General features: G+C 37.7%; 1 protein-coding gene and 1 long non-coding RNA gene across 9 annotated transcripts in view; one reads left to right on the top strand and one right to left on the bottom strand.

The window, feature by feature from the left end:
• Nucleotides 1-4,253, top strand: part of LOC132671011 (uncharacterized) — a 36,557-nt gene extending 32,304 nt beyond the window's left edge. Inside the window, exon 3 of the long non-coding RNA XR_009606949.2 lies at nucleotides 4,065-4,253. This is a non-coding gene — a long non-coding RNA (uncharacterized LOC132671011). The remainder of the gene's footprint in view (nucleotides 1-4,064) is intronic.
• Nucleotides 1-22,291, bottom strand: part of LOC132670999 (BEN domain-containing protein 5) — a 1,465,258-nt gene that overhangs the window by 776,066 nt on the left and 666,901 nt on the right. The window lies entirely within an intron of this gene.

Genomic DNA, 22,291 nt, shown 5'->3' with positions numbered 1-22,291 from the left:
GCTGAGGAAGCCTTGGTTTTCAGATGGCGTGTGACCAAGTTTGTGAAACTTCTTCAACCTGGGTCCTGAATGCATTTGTAGAGCAGAACATGCTACTGACCCAGGTGGTTATATAGCAGGAATATAAATAAATATTTTGTGTGTTAAATAACAGAGATTTTTTTGGTACCTAGCCTATCCTGACTAATAAAAAATAATTTAATAGAAATAGATTAGAGAATAGCTAGTTTTAGTTCCCAAAACTACACAGTTCTAAAAATATATAACATTGAAATAAAAAGGCAAATTTCAGAATAATTTGTACAAGATGATGTCTTTGTAAATCCAAAACTATATACACATAGAAAAAATACCAAATTATTTTATATGAATGAAAATAAATGATGTAAAACAAAATGAACATAGACAAGAAGGAAACATGCTATCTTTAATAAGTAGGGATAGGAAATGAGACTTGCTTCTTTGAATAAAAGGAATTTCAGCTGAAACTATGTAGTAGGTTGTATGGTATCCCCCCAGAATTTATGTCCACATCCAAGTCCCTGGAGCTCATGAATGTAACCTTGTTTAGAAAAAGGGTCTTTGCATATATATGTTAACAATCCTGAGATGAAATCATCTGGATTACCCAGTGGACTCTAAATCTCACAAGTGTCCTCAGAAGAAATAGAAGAGGAAAAGACTCACACAGAAGAGAAAGTAACGTGAAGACAAAGACAGAGGTTGAAGTGATGTAGTTACTAGCCAAAGAAGTCAAGGGATGCCTAGAGATACTGGAAACTGAAAGAAACAAGGAAGAATTCTCCCCCTAGAGACTCCAGAGTCTAGGCCGCAAGTGCGGCCCTTGATTTCATCTTAATTTTATACTTCTGAATTCCAAAGCAATGAGAGAATAAATTTTTATTGTTTTAAGCCACCCAATCGAAGGTAATTTGTTGCAGCATCCTGAGAAAACAAATACAAATTGCAATGCCTTCTTTCTTAAAAAGCAAAAAACAAAACTAGAAATAAATATAACAAAATATTAATGGCTATTAATTCTGGGCAGCAGCAAATAAGGGTATTTGTAATGTTACTCTTTGTATTTTCCTATATATTTTAAATTTCTCACAATAAAATTTACAAAAATTAACTATAGATGAAGGGGATTAAGAGTACACTTATCTTGGGGCACCTGAGTGGCTCAGTTGGTTAAGCATCCCACTTTTGATTTTTGGCTTAGGTCTTGATCTCATGGTTCATCAAGCCCCATGTGGGGCTCCATGCTGACAGCATGGAGGCTGCTTGGGATTCTCTCTCTTTCTCTCTCTCTCTCTCTCTGCCCCTCCCCAGCTTGCACTTGCTCTCTCTTTCTCTCTCAAAATAAATAAATAAACTTAAAAAGAAAAGGGTACACTTATCTTGATGAGCATGAATTAATATACGGAACTATTGAATCAGTATATTGTACATCTGAAACTAATATGACACTGCATGTTAACTACACTGGAATTAAAATAAAACGAATATACACACAAATGAATTATACTGAATTTTATTAATTATTAAATTAATTACAGTGTGTTGTATATCTTTCTTTATTCAGTTTGTAAATACTTAAAACCCTGAGGGGGAAAAAACCTGGGTGGTTCAGTAAACACACTCATTACAGATAATTCACCATTCTGAGGACTTTAAATGCTCTTGACAATTGACCTCCAACTCATTTCATAGTCTTAACTCATATCCTACTACTTCCCGACACACACTCTGTGTTCTAGATTACCTATAGTTAGCCAGACAGGAAATTTTTAAGTCTTCATGTCTTTGCTCCTATTGTTTCCTTCAATTAGAATGGCTGTAAGGCCTGGGGAACTACTTTTTCCCCTACATCCAATTCAAATAACATCATCAATAAAGACTTCCCAGACTCCTGAGATAGAATTAATTAGTTCCTCTTTTGTGTTCAATCTGCATTTATTTCAAACTGAATTCTCATAACTGTCACTTCATTTTAATTTATATTTCTTTGTCTGTCTTTCTCTATAAATGTAGACTTGGCTGAAAGTACAATTAGTTATATTTATATCACCAATAATGAACACAGTGGCTAACAATGATTAGGAACTCAGTAAATGCTAACTGAATAAATGAATGAATGACTGTTTCATTCAATGCTTTTTATCCTGGACTTCTGTGTAATGCAAACATTATAAGATATTGCTAATTTAGGGGAGAAACCTATAGGAAAACAAATTAACCCAACAGACCCAAGAAGCAATTTCTCTTTAACACATTAATCATCAAACGATACCTTCTTAACCTCTATCACAACAGAAGGAAAAACAGAAACTAACTGCAGAGTTGCTTTAACAACAGAAAACTCATCTCACCTCTTGACTATGATCTCATACCCACTGCACTGTGTTCAGTCCAGTAACCAGTACTCTAAGGGCATCCTGAGTCACTCTCTGACAGAGCTTGGCCCTCTCTCCAGCAGTCTGACCCACCACTAGCATTCTGACAAATCTGAGTCAGGGATGCCTGGGTGGTTAAGCAGCCAACTTCAGCTCAGGTCTTGATACCATGGTTTGTGAGTTTGAGCCCTGCGTCAGGCTCTGTCCTGTCAGCCTGTATCCTGTTTTGGATTTTGTGTCTCCTTCTCTCTCTGCCCCTCCCACACTCAGGCTCTGTCTCTCTCACTCAAAAATAAATGAATGTTTTAAAAAATCTGAGCCACTTTTGTTCACCTTATTTGAGGGAGAGAGAGAAAGAAAACACACCAACCATTCCTTTCCTCTTGGCACCGAGGTTTCATGGAGGACATCCCAGATGTCCTTATCTAGAGGGCACTAGAAAATTGTGTATTTGTTTCCTTAAAGAAAATGCTAGAAAAGCAGGCCTATAGGAGTGACTTTAGGCAGTACAGAACCAAGAGAAAATCATATCATCTAACCCCATCCCTCCATTCTTACAACCACCAAGATGTTTGTTGCAGAAATCCCTAAGGTTTAGCGCCAATTAACTTCCTTACTCAGAAACCTTCACAGACTACTACCATTTGTTCATTAATGAACAACTCTTAACATTAGTCTCAATCTCTGTATATCCAGTGCCTATCACAGTGAGCAGCGTATAGTGGGAATATCAACATTTGTTGAATGAACAGTCATATAGGCCCTATATTAAGAGTGTAAGGAGGAGTAAGGAGGAATGTTGTCAAATTGAACCCCATATACAAATTATCTCAAGGAATTTATCCAAAATTTTTCTCTTGATATATCAACACATTTTCATTTTCACTTTTTTCTTTTTTTATCAAAGATAACTGACATACAATAAAGTACAAAAAAAATCAAGTGTATAGTTCATTAAAATTTTTTAAAAGTTTTATTTATTTATTTTGACAGACACAGAGAGAGAATGGGGGAAGGGGGAGAGGGAGAGACAGAATTCCAAGCAGGCTCTCTGCTGACAGTGTAGAGCCTGACGAGGGGCTGGATCTCATGAGACATGAGATGACCCGAGCTGAAATCTAGAACCAGACATTTAACCAACTGAACTACCCCGGCACCCCACATTAAATTTTTCCATATGTCTTTTTCCTAAGAAAAATACAAGAATCTTATGATCATTTAATCCCATTTACTCCCTTCTCCTTTTTGTACTACAATGGTCAAATATATTGCTTCCTCTTATAACACCCAGAAGACATTGTCACTATAATTTTAAATAATAAATGTCTTTTGTGTCAATAACTGCCATTAGCTATTGCTTTTCATTCCTTCCTGCATTTTGGAGAATTTCAGAGAATTTATGTAAGACTTTTATTCATGGATTTAAGAAACTCAGTAAATTTTAAGCAGGATAAATACAAAGAAAACCAACTTAGGAACTTCATAGTCAAACTGTAGAGTGCCATCTTGGTTCATTTTTCTTCAGCATGAAGAACTTCCAGTGGTCTATTCTGTGGTGCAGGTCTGGAAGCAGTGAATTTTCTCAGATTTTGTCTGTCTCCCATTTTTGAAGGATATTCTAAGAGTGGAATTCTAACTGTTTTTCTTTTTCTTTTTCCCCCCTTTTAGGACTTTGAAGATGTCATCTCAGGGCACCTGGGTGGCTCAGTGGGTTAAGCATCCAACTTCGGCTCAGGTCATGATCTTGCGGTCCATGGGTTCAAGCCCCACATCAGGCTCTGTGCTGGAGCCTGCTTCGGATTCAGTGTCTCCCTCTCTCCCTCTCTGCCCCTCCCCTGCTCATACTCTATCTCTCTGTCTCTCAAAAATAAATAAATGTTAAAAAATTTTTTAAAAAGATGTCAATCTATTGTCTTCTGACTTTTATGATCGCTACTGAAAGGTCATATCTATTGTACTTTTGAAGATTATTGGTCTTTGGTCTATAGTTGTATTTAAAATTTTCTCTGCCTTGGTTCTCAATTCTCCAAGGATAGATATTTATAGGGAGTCTAAGGTTTAGAGAAGAGACATCTTTGGGAATCATTAGCATAAAAGTGAAAAGTAGGAGTTTTGAGGGGTGAATGTTAGGGACAGTATGAAAAGGAGGAAAGAAAAGGGAAGCAAGGAGATGGAAAGGAAAGAGAAATATATTCAGAACACAATAAATAAGAGATGGAGCCCATAATTGACAAAATGATCAGAGCAGGAAGAGGTTAAGGAGCATCTACTATCTTAGATGCAAAGGGAAGAGAGTCACAAAGAAATAAAGGGTCAACAGTGTCAAGCAAGATAGGGCTCAGTTACATGTCTATAGAGTGCATTCTTTACATGTGGAAAAACAGAAATCACTGGAAAAATTACCTGCTGTATAACTTTAATGTATCAGCTTCCTTTGCTTTTGTAACAAATTACCACAGACTTAGTGGCTTAAAACAATGCCAATTTGTTATCTTATAATTTTAGAGGTAAGAAGCTCTAATTTCAGGGGTGCCTGGGTGGCTCAGTCAGTTAAGCATCCAGCTTCAGCTCAGGTCATGATCTCATGGCTCATGGGTTCAAGCCTTGCGTTGGGCTTTGTGCTGACAGCTCAGAGCCCAGAGCCTGCTTCAGATTCTGTGTCTCCCTCTCTCTGCCCCTCCCCTCTCATGTTCTCTCTCTCTCAAAAATAAATAAAAATTAAAAAAATATATATTTCTTAAAATTCTAATTTCAAAGTGTGGGCAGTGTGACATTCTTTCTGGAGGCTCTGGGATGAATCTGTTCCCTTGTCTTTTCTAGTTTCTAGAGGTCACCTGCATTCCTTGGCTTGTGGCTTCTGCCTCCATCTTCGAGGCCAGGAGCATGGCATCTTCAAATCTGTCTCTCTCTGACCTCTCTGCTTCCATCACCATGTCTCATCTGACTCTAAGCCTTCAGACTTCCTCTTTTAAGGACCTCTGTGGTTATGTTGGGTCCACTTAAATAATCCAGCATAATCTTTTCATCTCAAAATCCTTAACTACATATGCAAAGTCACTTTTGCCCTGTAAGGTAACATATTCCCAGGTTCTAGAAAGTAACGTATGAACATCTTTGGATAATCCTTATTCTGTCTACCACAATCATGTCACATAACCCATTATCTGTGTCTCAATTTCCTTATTTATAAGATAGGTAAAATTATACTGATCACACTTGGCTACTGAAATAATTCATTTAGATTAAATTAAACCCTGATTCACGGTAGACAGGCATTAATAAACAGTGGTTAAAAGTGAATTTTAATTTCTCTGTCACTGGTTAGAGAAGGCTGAAGGAGGTGGAGTACAAATTAGGAAGCATGTCAAGGCAAATCTCCTGGCAGAGGAAGTAGTGAGTATGTTCAGGACAGGGTTCCCCAGCAGCCGAGGAAAAGGGGAAATTCCTGTTTTGAAAGATGAGCCATATATTCCCTAGCAATATTTCAAATGTCTTTTAGCAAACTGTCCTCCAAGAAAAAATTAGCAAAAGAAAAAACAAAAAGCAAAACACACACACACACACACACACACACACGAAATAAAACTTAAGGGGAAAAAATTAAAAAGCTGAGAGACAAATAAACCCATGTGTAATCACCTGGGAATGTGCAGTCCCCTGATCCCCAGAGGCCATGCCTTCTAAGATGAACCCAAGAATTGCTGGACAGAAGTGATTAAAACTAAGGAAAGCAATATTCTCTTCCTGTACATGATTTTGGTTTCCATTTCAAGTTTCAATTTCACTTGAGCAGCTATAGTCCTCTGTTGCAGAACACATAAATTGGTTGGAATAAGTATTAGTGGAAGAAGGGGGGCTATGAACTGGGAGTGAAGAGACATGGGCTCTGGTTCCACTGAATTAGTGAATAGTTTGCAGCAAGTTTTTTCTTCTTTCTGGGCCTCAGTTTTTCCCATGTATACATCAGGAACTAGACTGAGCTAACAATGCCATAAACTCTTTCATTAGTGGCTCTTGATTTTTTGCTCTTGTCCTCTCCATCCCTTAGAGACCTTTCATTACTTGATATTACTTCCTTACTAGTAACTCCTAAATCATGTTATCTTCTCATTAGCAATCAGAATTATAGCTTCAACTATCCACTAGTCATTTCTACTTGGTCATTTTGCCACACCTCACACAACATGACAAAACCTTCATTACTCCCTTTTTTAAATTTTATTTTAATTCTAGTATAGTTAACATACAGTGTTATATTAGTTTCAGGTGTACAATATACTGATTCAACAATTCTATACATTACTCAGTGCTTATCATGATAAGTGTACCCTTTTATTTTTTAATGTTATTTTTGAGGGGGGAAGGGGAGAGAGAGAAGAAGACACAGAATATGAAGCAGGCTCTAAACCCCAAGCTGTCAGCACAGAGCCTGACACAGGGCTCAAACCCACAAGTGATGAGATTACGACCTGAGACTAAGTCAGACTGAGCCACCCAGGCACCCTTTGATAAGCGTGGTGCCCCTTGATAAGCATACGATTAATCTCCTTCACTTATTTCACCCATTCCCCCACCCATCTTCCTCTGGTGACCATTAGTTTATTCTGTACAGTTAAAAGTCTGTTTTTTCGTTTGCCTCTTTTTCTTTGTTCATTTATTTTCCTTCTTAAGTTCCACATATGAATGAAATCATATGGTATTTGTCTTTGACTTACACTTAGCTTTATACTCTCCAGGTCCATACATGTTGTTGCAAATGGCAACATTTCATTCTTTTCTATGGCTGAGTAAAAACCTCATTATTGTAATATTCAAATCCTTTCTTAATCAGTGTGCTATCTAATTTTATTTCTTACTAGTCCTCAATACTTTACACTTCAAGGCAAGTGGATGGCCATTCACCTGGTCCCACCTACTCCTTGTTACCCACCTCAATATTCCAAGAATCTTTATTTTGTCTATGTTATCTCTGCCTGTGTGTGATGCTCTCTCCTCTTGGACCACCAGAGAGATCTCAATTTTCCATAATGAATACAAATTATGATAAATAGGCATGTAGTAAATTACCTTTGCTATTAAAGGAAGAAACATAGTTCAATGCAAAGAACATCAGAATAGAAGTGAGGAAGAGGTTGCATTCTAAATCTGACTCAGGAACTGACTTAGTGTCTAACTCCCAGATCAGCTATATAACCTCTCTCAACTATAGTTCCCCCATCAAAAAAATGCACACATGAATGTTCCTCATGCTATTTCCTTTGTCTATCAAAGTTCATTTTATTTTTCAAGCATAGCCCCGTTAATGCCAGCTATATGAAATCTTCCTGACTTTCCCATCCATCATAGAAATACACTGATAGCTGAAGTGGGATCTTTTTCTTCCTTCACGTCCTGCATTTCTATAATATCACTGGCTCTGTCTTGTATTACATTTACTTGAGAATATGTGTACCTATCTATCTTCCACAAGTCAGAAACCACGTATCTGTAGTGTCTTGCTTGGTGCTTGTCAGCAAGGAGGCAACTATGGAATGCTTGTTTAATAAATGTGTGATCCAGTGGAGAAAGAGAGAATGACAGAAAAGGTGGGGAAATTAGACATCTATGTTTTATACTTATTGTGACATTTCCTATTGGGAACCAAAAATGTAGCTACATAAATTTCTTTAAGATTCTTTTGAGAGGAAAAAAAATCCCATTATATAAAAGCATTTAAATGAAGTTTGGAGTTTCATTTGTCTTTTAGACTCCAAGTCTAATAAAGCTATTTAGCATTTCTATAGTATTTAACATTTTCAAAGTACTATTCAATGTTAATTAGTTAATCCTAACACTCTGTAAGGCAGGTCAATATTATGATATTCTCTGAAAAGTTAAGAAAATGAAAATTCAAAGGTATTTTGGCTTCCCTTTTCAAGATATAAGACACGGCTGAATGTTATTACAAATATAAAGTAGTATTTTGGAACAGAAATTAGCAAAATATAGAAATGAAACAAAGGAAGTTGAATCAAGTTCTTCCTTTCACTATGGGCCAAAATATAAAAGACAAAAAGAGATCTGGGTATTAGAGTCCTCAGCTAGTCTTTTTAGACCTAAATACACTGGCTTCTCATCCCAGGAAGAAGATGAGAGGTTAGTCAGAGAAACTGAGCATGAAATTCAAGCTGACTAGATACCAGATTCATGGCAAAATAGATTTCAGAGCCCACTGATATGTTGGTGGGTTGAGTTATATGATAGACCTCCTGGCATGATCAGGATTGGCTCAGGGACTGAGGATCACTAGAAGGGTCAAGCTTGTTGCTCCAACTTTCAATAACTGCAGCTGAGAGGCTCTAGATAACAGTTTCCATAACTTTTTCCCCAAAAACTGTACCCTAAAGCTACAGCTCCACTTAGCAAAAAGAGAGCAGACCTGGAAAGATTCCATTTGGTCAACTACCTTTGTGCCCTTCTCCCAAGCAGCCTTCTTATAACATTCTTGCAAATTGAATGGTGGATGACATTCAAAATGATAGGAAATCTTTTTCTCTTAGAGCTGTTTGATATACAAAAAGCAGGGAGGCAATTCACCCCATAAGATAATAAGTCCAAGAGGGGAAACATAAACACCAGGGGCTAGTGAATAGATCAAAGAAGCTCATTTTGATTAGAGAGAATAAGCGTTTGACAACTCAATATAACTAAATCCATTCATCCATTGCTTCATTTATTCACTCATTTCTTCAGCAAATTGTTGAGTACTTCCGCACAGAAAAATTAAATAAATAGGACACCATTCCCATACTCAAGGAATTCAGAATCTAGTTAAGGGTTCCTCAAAGTATGGTATGAAGGGCATCAAAAAGTAGCAGGTACTACATGAAAACTAACTGAAATGCTTTTCTGAAATGCAGATTCTCAGGTCCTACTATAGACCTACTAAATACAACTAAACATTTATGGTGGGCCCCAGAAATTCTTTTTTTTTAACCAGGCATATAAAGTGATTCTGATGCACATTAAACTTTGAGAACCACTGGAAGAAAAGACAAGAAATTACTCAGACCAAGAAAGTGGTATAATAAAAGAGTCCAAGCTTTAAGGGTCAATAAAATCTGTTTTCAACTTGACCACTTCCTAGCTACATATCCTCTCTGAGCTCTAGCTTCTTCATCTGTAAACAGGAAAATACAACATTTGCTCTTAGGGGTGGGGCATAAATTAAGTGAGTGTGTGTGTGTGTATATATATATATTATTACACGAGTGTATATATATTAAATGAGTGTGTGTATATACATATACGTATATATGTATATACACATACGTATATATGTATATACACATATATATATATGAAGTGTTTAGTATATAATAGGCAATGACAAGAGAGGGAGGAAGGAGAGAGGAAAGTTAGTTGGTTGTTTCTCTCCCTCCTTATTTGACCACATTTGAATGCCCTTTTGAAAATGCCTGCTTATACAACATGAAGGCAAGTCTTACAAGTGAGAATTTTTCAGTATGAAATGGTGACATTCTGATTGACAACACTGATTGATGAAATGGACAAATTCCCTAAAATATATAATTTACCAAAACAGCTTTAAAAAGAAATAGAAATGGGGTGCCTGGGTGGCTCAGTCAGTTAAGCATCTGACTCTTGATTTCAGCTCAGATCATGATCTCACATTTCATGAGTTCAAGCCCCAGGTTGGGCTCTGCAATGACAGTGTGGAGGCTGCTTAGGATTCTCTCTCTCCCTCTCTCTCTGCCTTTCCTGCCCCTCCTCTCAAAATAAACAAATAAACTTAAAAAAAAAAGAAATAGAAAGACTGAATAATTATTAACTAATAACAGTTATTAATAACTGTTAATAATATTTAAGAAAATGAAGTGGGAATTAAAAGCCTTCCACCAAATAGAATATCAGGCCAGATTATTTTATAGATGAGTTCTAATCAATTTTCAAGGAACATACTACTCAGAACAGAAAAAGGTAGACTATCATCTGATTCATTATTCTATAAAGCCTGCATGTATAATTCTGATGCCCAAACTAAGAAAGTGAACATGAAAGAGGAAAATTACCAACCCATTTCACTCACACATTTGAGTGCAAAGATTTTAAACAAAACACTAGTATAGCATATTCTCACTATGTAATAATATATAATAGTGAAAATAAATTAAATGAACTATAGTAAAACCCAATGATTTGAATAAATCCATCAAATGTAAAAAGCAAGTTTCAGAAGGCCACTTACTACATTATACCCTTTTTATGACACCCTAATTAACAATGAAAATTAAACAATATGTTGTCTAACCATATACATGTATTTGATGAAACAATACTTAAAACATAAAATATGTTTTAAACATAATTATCCTGGAGGTAAAGGCACAAGAATAAGAATCAAAAGAAAGATGTAAGTTATTGTTAATGTTCTTTGTTTGCATTGTACAGTAGGTTCTTGAGTATTAATTATATATTTTTTTAAATAATAAAGAATAAAATAAAAAGGCCATACATAATGACATCACATATGAAACAAGGATTATGATTAATCTTTTTCAGCACATGGAAAGTACTTATTAAAAAATTAAGATTAAAGACTAGGGTTTTTAAGGCCAGGAACACTATGGGCAAGATTAGAGATGGGAATCAGGCCAAATCTCATAGTTCAGTTTGGTTATGGTCAATTCAACCCAGCTGGAAAACACCAGTGTTTAAATTTGCTGGAGCTCACTTAAAAAAGCCTATCATAAAATCTGGGCAAGAGAATAGTGGTTAAGCTTGGATTCCCTCAGGCCTCTCAGACTGAGTGCGAGCAGATGCAGTACCCACCAATGGGCCAGGTAAGAAGTCTAGGTTTAATTCTGTCAATCCACTATCATCTCATGGTTGTACATCCCTGAGTACTAGTTACAATTATAACCTTCCCTGAAATTTTGCACAGGCTGTTACAGTTTTCAAAGTATTTTTATACACATTATTTCCTTTCCATACTCACAAATTTGTGCAGTAGACATGGAACTAGACATTGCAAGTACTGTGCTCAAGTATATAAATTAGAAAACTGATGCACAAAGAGTGAAGGGGAATAAAAGTAAAACCAGAACTCAGTCAAGTTTTGTCTGATTCCAGGTCTAATCCTCTTTCAACCTTAGCAAGCTACCTCTAATGTATCTTCTCTTTTCTCAAATTAAAAATTTGGAGGGTTCTTTATATCTTTGAAAATATCTATAACCTTTGATTCATTAACCCCACTTCTGGAATTCATACTCAAAGATTTAGCCCAGAGGCGCCTGGGTGGCTCAGTTGGTTAAGTGTCCAACTCTTGATTTTGCCTCAAGTCATGATGTCATGGTGTGGGATCTAGCTACTGCCAGGACTCTGTGCTGGGCGTCGAGCCTCTTTGGGATTCTATCCTCTCTCTCTGCCTCTCTCCCCACTCATTCACTCACTCTCTCTCTCTCTCAAAATAAATAAACTTAAAAAACTTTTTTTTAATGTTGTATTTATTTTTGAGATAGAGAGAGACACAGCATGAGCAGCAGAGGGGCAGAGAGAGAGCGAGACACAGAATCCGAAGCAGGCTCCAGGCTCTGAGCTGTCAGCACAGAGCCTGACACAGGGCTCAAACTCACAAACTGTGAGATCGTGACTTGAGTCGAAGTCAGATGTGTAACTGACTGAGCCACCCAGCCACCCTGAAATAAACTTTTTTTTTAAAAAAAGATCTAACCCAAAAGGAGACTAAAAAACATTATTATCATCATCACTATTATTAATGATAATTATCATGCATGATTACCAAATGAGATATTACTGTAAGCACTACGTAGAGTGTCCTGGTTAATCCAAGTGTTACTATTCCCCCATGATAAATGAGTAAACAGGTGCAGAGTTTTGAGTTAAGATTTGAAAAAGATCACATGGCCAGAAATTAACCACATGCACTGAATGTGAAGCTCATGCTATTCAACATTATATTAAGTAGAACAATCATGACCACAAGTGACTCTCCTTAGAAATTAAGCTCCTGGCTTCCCCACTAACTCCTTTGCAATATAGCAAGACAGCTAGAAAAGTGCTAAAATAACTCCATCTCTAGCCACGCATGTAGGGACAAAGAGGGATCCAGGGGATGTTAGTCAAGTATGGCAAAAGAAAATTCCTACCATAGGCAGATTTTGTTACTGAGCTTAGTTTTATGCCCAACCTACAGTCAATTCCAGTTTGGGGTTAGTGAAGGCTTGTTACAGTTTTACATTTGACAAGCCATTTGATCTCTGAATATATACAGCCTCTGATTTCCAGATGTATATTCAATTGCCCACTTGATATATATACTTTATTGTCTAGTAAGCATCTCAAACTTAATGTGGCCAAAACCAAAACTTTTGATATTTTACTCTCAAAATCAGCTCTGCTCTCAGCCTTCATTTCAGTAAATGACACTTGATTCACTTGGTGGGTCAGCTCAAAAGCCTCTCAAACCACACCTAAGCAAGTCATGTTAACACAACCCCAAAATACATACAAAATCTTTCCATTTATATTTCTACTGTTCCTCTTGTCATGCCAACACCTACCACCTCTCATCTGGACCACTGTAATGGTCTTCTAACCAATGGTCTTTCAATTTTTCTGTATATAATCCATTCTCCACATACCAGGCAAGGTGAGTAAGATTGTGTTCTTCCCCCTTCTGATGGCTTCCTTTCAAAGGTAGAATAAAATCTGAACTTTTTACATTGGCTTATAAAGGCCAGTGAGATCTGGCCTTTCTTTAACTTTCCAATATCATTTATTTTATTTTAGAAAGAGAATCTTAAGCAGGCTCCAGGCTCAGCACAGAGCCTGACATGAGGCTCGATCCCACAACCCTGGGATCATGACATGAGCTGAGATCAAGAGTTGGACACTCAACCAAATGAGCCACCCAGGTGCTCCTCCAACCTCATTTCTGACCTTTCTTCCCATCACTTCTTCCCTTTCTCCCGCACTTTGTGGGTTCTTTTTTCTGAAAGGCACAAAGCTTATTTTCCCCCTACTGTTTATTTACTTTGTGTTCTCTTTGCTTGCAATAATAATCCCTTAGATCTTTCCAAGATTGTGCCTTTCTTGACATTTGAGTCTTAATTCAAATGTTTCCTCATTAATGAGTCCTTCCATAATCACCCAATCTAAAGGACAGCTTAAGTCTCTCTGCACTTAATAGGTATTAAACATATACATTTGTATATTATCTCCTCCCATTAAAATGTAAGGTTCATGAGAGGAGGAACCATGCTTGTCTTATTCAAAGGTGTATATCCAGTGCCTAAAATGGTACCTGGCCTATGGGAGGTCCTCAAAAAAGGTTTACTAAATGATCAAACTTGTAAGGTGGGGATTGTACTATCTACCTTACAAGATGGGTTTAGAGGGTCAATAACATGTTGAAATAAATGCTTGGTGTAAAGTAGGTGCTTGGAAGATACTGTCCTCAATAATGAGATCATGAAATACTTGAAGCCAACATTAATATTTGTCCCACTAGCTTTTCCTACTGAAGCAGACATCAGTGTTTTTGTTTCTCAGTACCCTGGATATTAATCTGTAAAATGAGGATTTAAAAGTCCTCCTTACAAGAATTCAGAGTTTAAAGGAGACTGCATATAAAGCACCTGCACATATCAAGTTCCCTTCTGCCCTTAGTTGTCATAGGGATTAAATGGGATAGTTGATAGGAAAAGTGTTTTATAAAATGTGAGGAACTATTTTACTCTAGGTTTGATATTCTCAAGCAGGAATCTGCAGACAGACAGATGAAGTCAGATTCATTAAATTCTGGCTGTCAAATAAAATATGTTTTAAAATATAAATTTTGTACTCTCCAGAATCAAACAGGATTCTCCCTGCCAGCAAGCAGCACAAAGCTCTGCCCAAAGCCATTAACACCACACAATCCATGCTTGGCAAAGCTAGCCCTCATATTGGCAGATAGGATTTTCAATTAACAGATGGGGATCTGGCTCTTAGAGCACTTTGGGCAAGGATTCAGAGGTGATATGGGTGAAACACTTGTGTACCCAGTAATCCACTGGTCATCATATCCTTATTTCCTGCATCTGCTCATCTAGGTGGCTACAGCTCTTCAAAGAGGAGGGAAGGTGAATCCCCCGTGGCACTATCCATGATGTTTAATACTTTCCCCAATGCATAGGCTTCTATTTAGCTAGGAGAACTAAATTATTAGACTTTTTCCTACAAATGCGTGTGGATTTCAGTGATGAGAATGGTGCATAGTCTGTGCCTTCTTTGAATTGCAAAACGTGATTATCAGTAAAGGCACACTTTGTGAGCTTCTATTTCTACTGCAAAGTGCCAATCTCCACTGGGTCCTATTTCAACAATTATTTAACATTTATTGAGCACCAATAATGCACCGGGATCATTCTCTCTCTAATCGTGTCATTAATGATCCAGTAGGCTCCTGTGGGTGATAGGAAGGAAGAGGAACAAGTTAATTATCAGTATGGTGTTCAGTCTGAATCAGTTAAATTGCCCGAATTATTGAGGTTTAGCTACTCAAGTAAAATGGTGACCAAATTTCTGCAATGAAAACTAAGACATCTATCTTCTAATCTTTAAGAAGCCAAGAGAAGAGACAAATAGGAGGGGGAAAAGAAAAACATAAAACAAACTGTTTTGGCTGTTAAACAGGAAGTCATAGATGCCTAAAACAGGAAATAATCAGACATTCCTCCTTCAAAGGAATCTGGAATATATAAATTCTTAGCCTTTATTCATGATGTTCCTTCTACCTGGAACACACTTCTTACCATACCTCCGCATGTTAAAACTTTATTTAGTAAGATCAAGTTTAAATTCCAACTCAACTCTACAATGTAACCTGGAATAACCTTAGTGTCTTCCTAAATATATTTTTCCTTTATCTTTAAAAATCCAGTAAGTTTCCAAGTCCTGTCATTCTATCTTCTTAATACCACTCATAACCTTTATTTTAAGGGTAGATACTGTTTTAGTCATCTCAATATCTCTGTCCTATATCCTTTCCAAGACAAATGGAGGCTGAGAGTCTTGGCTCAGGTTGCATTCTGCAGAGCCTACCCAAGCAAAATAGTGAGGCTGGTTCTTAGTTGTGAGCCTATGTCAAAGAACAGTAATTGACTAGGACCAGAACAAGGTGGCAACAGGAAGCATGTAAAGGCCAGATCCAAAAGGAGGTGTCTGCTCCAGTGATCAGAACCTGCTCCAGTAAATGTGTTCAGGAGGGAGTGCCTAGAGAAGTGCTCTGAGGCTGGCGGAGGGAACCTTTATTAAGGTGCAAGCCATAGAATTAAAGGGCAGGAGTCCAGGGTTCTCAGCCAGTCTAAATATACATCTTTAGCAAACATCACTATGTCTGGCACCTATTTGGTCTTCTGTACGGGTTTTTTGTTGTTGTTGTTTTCTTGTTGTTGTTGCTGTTGTTGTCATTTTTGATGAATATTCTGCCACAGAATTTATCAGCCCCTAAGGTTAGGAACTTTCTGGAAAAGTATACTCATCATAACCTGGGTCCAGAGAACCAAGCATCTTACTCAAGAGAATAACTTGGGCAAATTCAGCAAGTTGCTTTTGTGTGATTTCCTCCTTGAATTTAAATCTTGTATTTAGAATTGATAATGGCCAAGAGATAACCCCTTTGAACCACTTAAGGCAGAGCATATTGTTACTGGTGGCCTTTATCTGGATAATCAAATAATAAAGTTAAACTGGCAACCAAAGGCGAGCTCCCAAGCTAACTCTAAAATACATTCAATGTTATTTGTTCAGTAAACTGCAGAACATTAAATTTCTATATTAAGTAAATTATAAGGAAGAATGCACTTTGCAAAATTAAAAAGTTCTTGGTTACTTTATCTATTATTCCACTGGGAAAGTTTCCAGAGTGTACTTTGTACAATTAGATAACTTTTTGCATGGATGGTGGATAGTGGAAAAGGGGCACTTAAGGCTTAGCACATGCAGTGCCAGGAATTCAGCTACAATTCCACAACTTATTTCTGGGCCCTGAGGCAGAAATCTTTGATGACAAGCACTCAGTTCTGAGATGCATTCATGATTTTCCTCTGCTTCACATTAGGAATATCAGGAAATCAAGAGATGAATTATATGAGACACAGATAAAAGGGCCCATCAGGATAATTTTGTTCTAAGATTTCTAAACTGGGTCCTGGACCTCCTCAGAAGCTCTCCCAAAGTATCTTCTTAGGGTTTATTTACCATGCTTCAAAACTCATGTGTTCATCTCTTTTACACATGCTAGAATTCTTTATAAAACTCCTATTATAGAAATATCTCTCAGAAAAAAAAAACAACCTTTAAAATCAATGATATGTAAAGGAGTAAAAGGTACTATTATTGGCTCAAGTCTGGCTTGGTTCCTTCGTAGTGTATCATTACTCCTCACTTACTATAGAATCTTAGCCAAGTCACCAAAGAAAAGTTTTTCATCTGTAAAATGACAATATTATGGCAGATATTGGCTAGATGCTCCCCAACACCATCTTCTCTTCTATAAAAGACTGTATGTCCCAGTATACCTGGCAATTCAGTTCTAAGTGACAGGTACTGTCCAGAGGAATATTGATGGAAATAATGTATTTCATTCCCAGACTTAGACATAAAATCCTTTATGAAATCATGTATGGTTTTTATTTTTCACCTTCTGTAGTAACCTTGAAGGCACCAGGATGAAGATGGTAACATTCTAAAATTGAAGGATCCTAGATCCCTGAGTTACCAATTGAAAGAGGACTACCCATTGCAACTTTGTGATTTGGTCACTCTGTGATCTTTATGAGAAAAAAACTATTGCGTTAAGCTACTGGAATTTGGGCTAGCATTATTTATGCCGACTATCTACTTACCCTCAAAGTTTTAGGGGAACACTATATAAATATATGCAAAAGCAGAATAATGCATGTCATGTGGAATGTATTCAATAAATCTTAGCTGACACTTTATAATATATAGAGAGAGAACCTAGAACTAACTTAAAGTCACAGAGCAAATTAGAGGCATAATTTAGGACTAAACTAGGCTAATGCTCTTCCCACTAAGAACTGCCTATATTCTTTGACCTTAATTAAGTTGAGTCTCCCTCTGAGTTGCAATTCCTCAACCTATTACATAAGAGAGTGTGTTCATGCACTAATTCAACAAATATTTATTGAGCATCTACCATGTGCCATGTACTCCTCTTCAGGGTTTTGGGTATACAATTTTATTAAAACCCACAAGGTACTGCCTTCATGAAACTCATATATTCAAGTAAGGGGAAACAAATAATCAAAAATTAAACATGTATTCAAGAAATTATAACACTAATAAGTGTTATACAAAAGCTAAAACAAGACAATATAATAAAACAGAGTGACTAGGTAGCTACTTTGTATTAAATGTTCAGAAAAGACTTGACTGAGGAAGTAACATTTAAGTTGAAACCAGGATAACAAGAAGGAGCTTAGCTTTCAAGGGAAGAGTTTTTGGGTAGAAGTATAGCAAGGGTAAAAGGCCCTTGGGCAGTAAAGATTTTAGCTAGCCTATTCTTACTGACAGGACTGAAAAACTTTTTTAATTGAGGCACAGACTCAGTGAGTCTAAAGATGGAAGGGATTTTGAAGATACACTATCCAACTTATTTTACCTGCTTTCCTCCCATAAGGTTGAGCCTTGGAGTTTAGATCTGAGTTCAGCTCACAGATATGGCATTTACTGACTTAATTGACTAGCTTTAAATAGTTATTTAATTTTTCTAAGACTTAGTTTCTTCATATGTAATATGGGGATAATCCACATACACAATATAAAATTGTTGAGAGAGTTAAATGAGATCATGCATGTGGCATGCCTATGGCAGTGCCTGGCATCTAGCAATGCCCAACAGCTAAGAGAGGAAGAAGGATATTACTAAGGCTATAAAGGCAATATAGTATGCAATTGAATGGAAGCCAAACTCATGTATTCTGACTCTCTAGTTTCATAGATCAGAAAAAGCACCTGCCTGGCCATTGAGTCCTCTGTAGTTTTTCTCTAGAATAAGCAACGTGTCAGCAAGAATTTGTTGCAAATACTGACATTTGTATCATTCATGTCACTTGGCCCATCCTACTATGTGACCCCGCATGTAATTTAGGTAGCCCTTACATCAATGTCTGATTCTCAGGTGTCTTCAGTCTCATCTCCACATTCAGTTTGGAAATCGTTATAGAGCAGGAACAAAGATGAGAGAGGAAGTGACTGTTGACCTCGGTCAATCCATCTCATATCTCCTTTAGCCTATATTCCTTTCCTGCTCTCAATACCCTCCCAACACATGAGGTAGGTGAGATAAAAACCATTATTCCTGTGTAACAGGTAAGAAACCACAGTCAAATGGGCAGATCTGGGACTAAAATTCAGGTCTTTTGACTCCATGCTTCCTCTAGATCCAAGGTATTTTTGAAGGAATGATCTCAAATCTTTCTTGATATATTTTTCATTTATTTAGATTTCCCAAATAGGCACCAGGACCTCAATTGTGGAACACTTAAGCTACTGTGAAACTGCTTTGATCTCCTGCTTCACTTCATAGTCAGCAGAATTAGTGCCTCCCTTACCTAAAATTCCCATAATTCAGAGCTGTGTGGCATATTAACCTCATAACAATTCTGATAATACTCTGTTGAAATTACCTGTTTTTGCATTTGCCTCCTATCAGAGAATGAGATACACTGGTGTATTCAAAATATATTTGTGTTCAGTACACAAAATATACAGAATCATGGGATTTTTGGCAAGCAGTTCCCGTCTACCTGATTCTTTCCTGCCCTGTTCCCTGCCACCTTTGTTCTCCTCCTTCCCACATCACTCTTTCCTAATTAACTCCTCCTACATATGTTTGAGATCTCAGCTCATATATTTACCTTCTCATGTGCTTTTTCTGCTGTACCTTCCTCCCTGATATAGAAGGACATGCCTCCTTACATGTTTTTATACCACGTACCTCTCTATTATAGCACTTAATAGAGTTCATATTCTGAAGTCTATTCGTATAATTATTATGTAAATTTCTGTGTCCCTACTAGACTGTGAGTTTATTAAATACAGTATTATGGACTGAATTGTGTATCCCCCCAAAGTTATGTTAAAGTCCTAATACCCACTACCTTAGAATATGGCTCTATTTGGAGACAAGGCCTCTAATGAGGTAATTAGGATGAAATGAGATCAGATGGATGAGCCCCAATGCAATATGACTTGTATCCTTCTGCAAAGAGAATATTAAGATACATATGTGTGTGTGTGTGTGTGTGTGTGTGTGTGCGCACACAGAGGAAAGACCATGTAAAGACAAGGAGAAGATGGTCATCTCTAAGCCAAGGAAAGAGGACTCAGATAAAAATCAATCCTGCTTACACCTTGGTGTCAGACTTCTACTTTCAGAACCATGAGAAAATAATTTTATGTTGTTTAAGCCACTCATGTGATAGCTTATTAAGGCAGCCTTAGAAAACCAATACAAACAGGAATCACTCTGTTCTTATATACTAATGTATCCCCAGTATATGTCACAGTGCTTCACACATAGCAGTCCTTAAATGAGTATTTGTTGATAAATGAATGAAATGTTTGTTTAATTGAATTTATTGAAAAAGGTATTGGAGTGGTTTTGTTTATTTGTTTTGGTTCAGGACCACTTAAAGTATCACAAACACCCGAATTTTATAACAAACAGCTGAGTGAGAGGGTAGCCCATAGCTTAGAACAATGACTTAAGTCAAGTCAACTTACAACTCAAGTTCTGGCAACTTCAGCTTCTACCAGAAGTCTGATCCTGATCTGTTCAGCCCTAGAAGATAACCCCCAGGGCAGAATAATTTACTAGTTTCATACCTCTTTTATAAATTCTAGGTTTCCATTCATAGTGGAAAATAACAAAATATGGGGAACGTAATAATATATAAAAACAAAACCATAGATATGATTTTATATAATAATTAAGCTGACTATTCTAAAGCTTATAGAAAAAAAATTTCCCAATTATTTAAAGTGGGCATGAGATTAGTGAGATCCCAGTCTATTCTCATCAAATCAGTTGAGCTCTAGGGAAGAAAGTTCTAAGACCCTAGCTGCTTTTGAGACTGTCTATAACTGTTACCTCTTAACCATAGAAGTCATGAGACATGGATAGAAAGGTCACTGGCCTGGAAGTCGGTAAACTTTGGTGCCAGTCCCAGTTTTTGATACCAAATTGCTATGGATACCAGCCAAGTTATTACTGTATCTGAAACTCAGTCTTCTCATCTGTACAATGAAGTGTTTATACTGATACTCTCTGTGATGTGATATCTTTTGACATCATAAACTATCATGACTCATGCCCAAATTCCTAAGCAGAGTATTTGGGTTTCTTTAATAAAAAGCTTGTCTCCCTGCTCTTTCTCTCTTTTTTAAGTTTATTTATTTATTTGAGGTATTGCACAACGTGCATAAGTCAGAAGGGGCAGAGAGAAACCCAAGCAGATTCTGTGCTGTCAGCTCAGAGACTGAAGTGGGCTCAGGTCATGATCTCAGGAACCATGAGATCAAGCCCTGAGCTGAGATCAAGAGTCTGATACTTGGAGGAACCAAGATGATAGAACACCATGGAAGTCTTTTTTGTGTCTCATGTCCATGAAATACAGCCAGATCAACACTAAACCATCCTGCACACCTAGAGAATTGATTTGAGGATTAACACAACACTCTGCACAACCTGAACCACAGAACTCAGCAGGTACCTGGAACGGAGAGGTGAACTGGAGGAGAGAGAAGCCATGGAGGGTAGAGAGCTGTTGTTTCTTGTGGACAGAGTATGGAGATGAGGGAGAATACAGGGGAAAAACCCTCCAAAAGCAGCTGGAGAGAAAGTGGAAAAGTGGAAACATGCACGGTGACTGAACAAAAAAGGGAGAAAGGAGAGGGTTTATATTCCATTAAAACTCTATAAACAAAGGGAGCACAGAAACTGAAACTCCACAGCTTGATAGCTGGCAGTGCTCTGGTGGGAAGGGTGAATCACCAGGAGCAGAGTGAGGTCCGGACAGTACTTGGGCCACATGGGGAGAGGCATTTCCCTGCTGGGAAGACATTTGGTAGAGTCCGTGCAGCCACCCCAGCAGATCCCAGAGAACAACCATATTCGCTGGTACTGGAACAAGTTCATGAAGTGTGAAGCCTGGTGCCAGGTGTGTGTTGTGATTTTCCTTAATCCCTGAAACGCTTCTGCTACCTGGTCGAGTAAACTTGTTTTGGGGAAGGCTGGCAGCCAGCTATAGTCTCCAGGCATCGGCAGCAGCACAGTGCCGCAAATGTTCCTGGGTGCGTCTGGCCCCTGGCTATTGCTTGGTGAAACCCTCCCCCAGAGGGTCAGAATGGGTCAAAACCGCAGTCCCTCGGAAGTGAAGGGTTTGGAAACAAAGCCACATCTGAGATAAAATTCAGGAGGGAGGTGCCACCTGGCCAACTGATGGCTTGGTCATGGACAGTTTAAAAGCAGGTGTGGATGGAAGCCAGAGACAAAATATGGGTGTGTAATTCCTGACTGAGGGGAACAGAGTTCTAATACTAGAGAGGGGTACTTGGGTAACACCATTATCACCCCTCCCACACATGTGCACATACACTTACAAGCACCACAACAATCCACACCAGTAAGCTAAGCAGCATCATCTAGTGGAGAACGAAGCCGTTAAACTAAGCCACACCCAACTGGACCAACCTGGCTATTCAGGAACACCACAAGTCTCTCTGCCTGCTTAGGTTTTGAATGATAAAGTGATTCATAGTTTGACTTCTAGGGGAAAACAATGTTATTTCAATCATATTTC

This window comes from Panthera onca, chromosome C1, assembly GCF_046562875.1.
Source record: "Panthera onca isolate mPanOnc1 chromosome C1, mPanOnc1 haplotype 2, whole genome shotgun sequence".
In the NCBI taxonomy this organism is placed as follows: domain Eukaryota; kingdom Metazoa; phylum Chordata; class Mammalia; order Carnivora; family Felidae; genus Panthera; species Panthera onca.
Note: the sequence above shows the minus strand (reverse complement) of the source record. Positions and strands in the feature narration are given on the sequence as shown.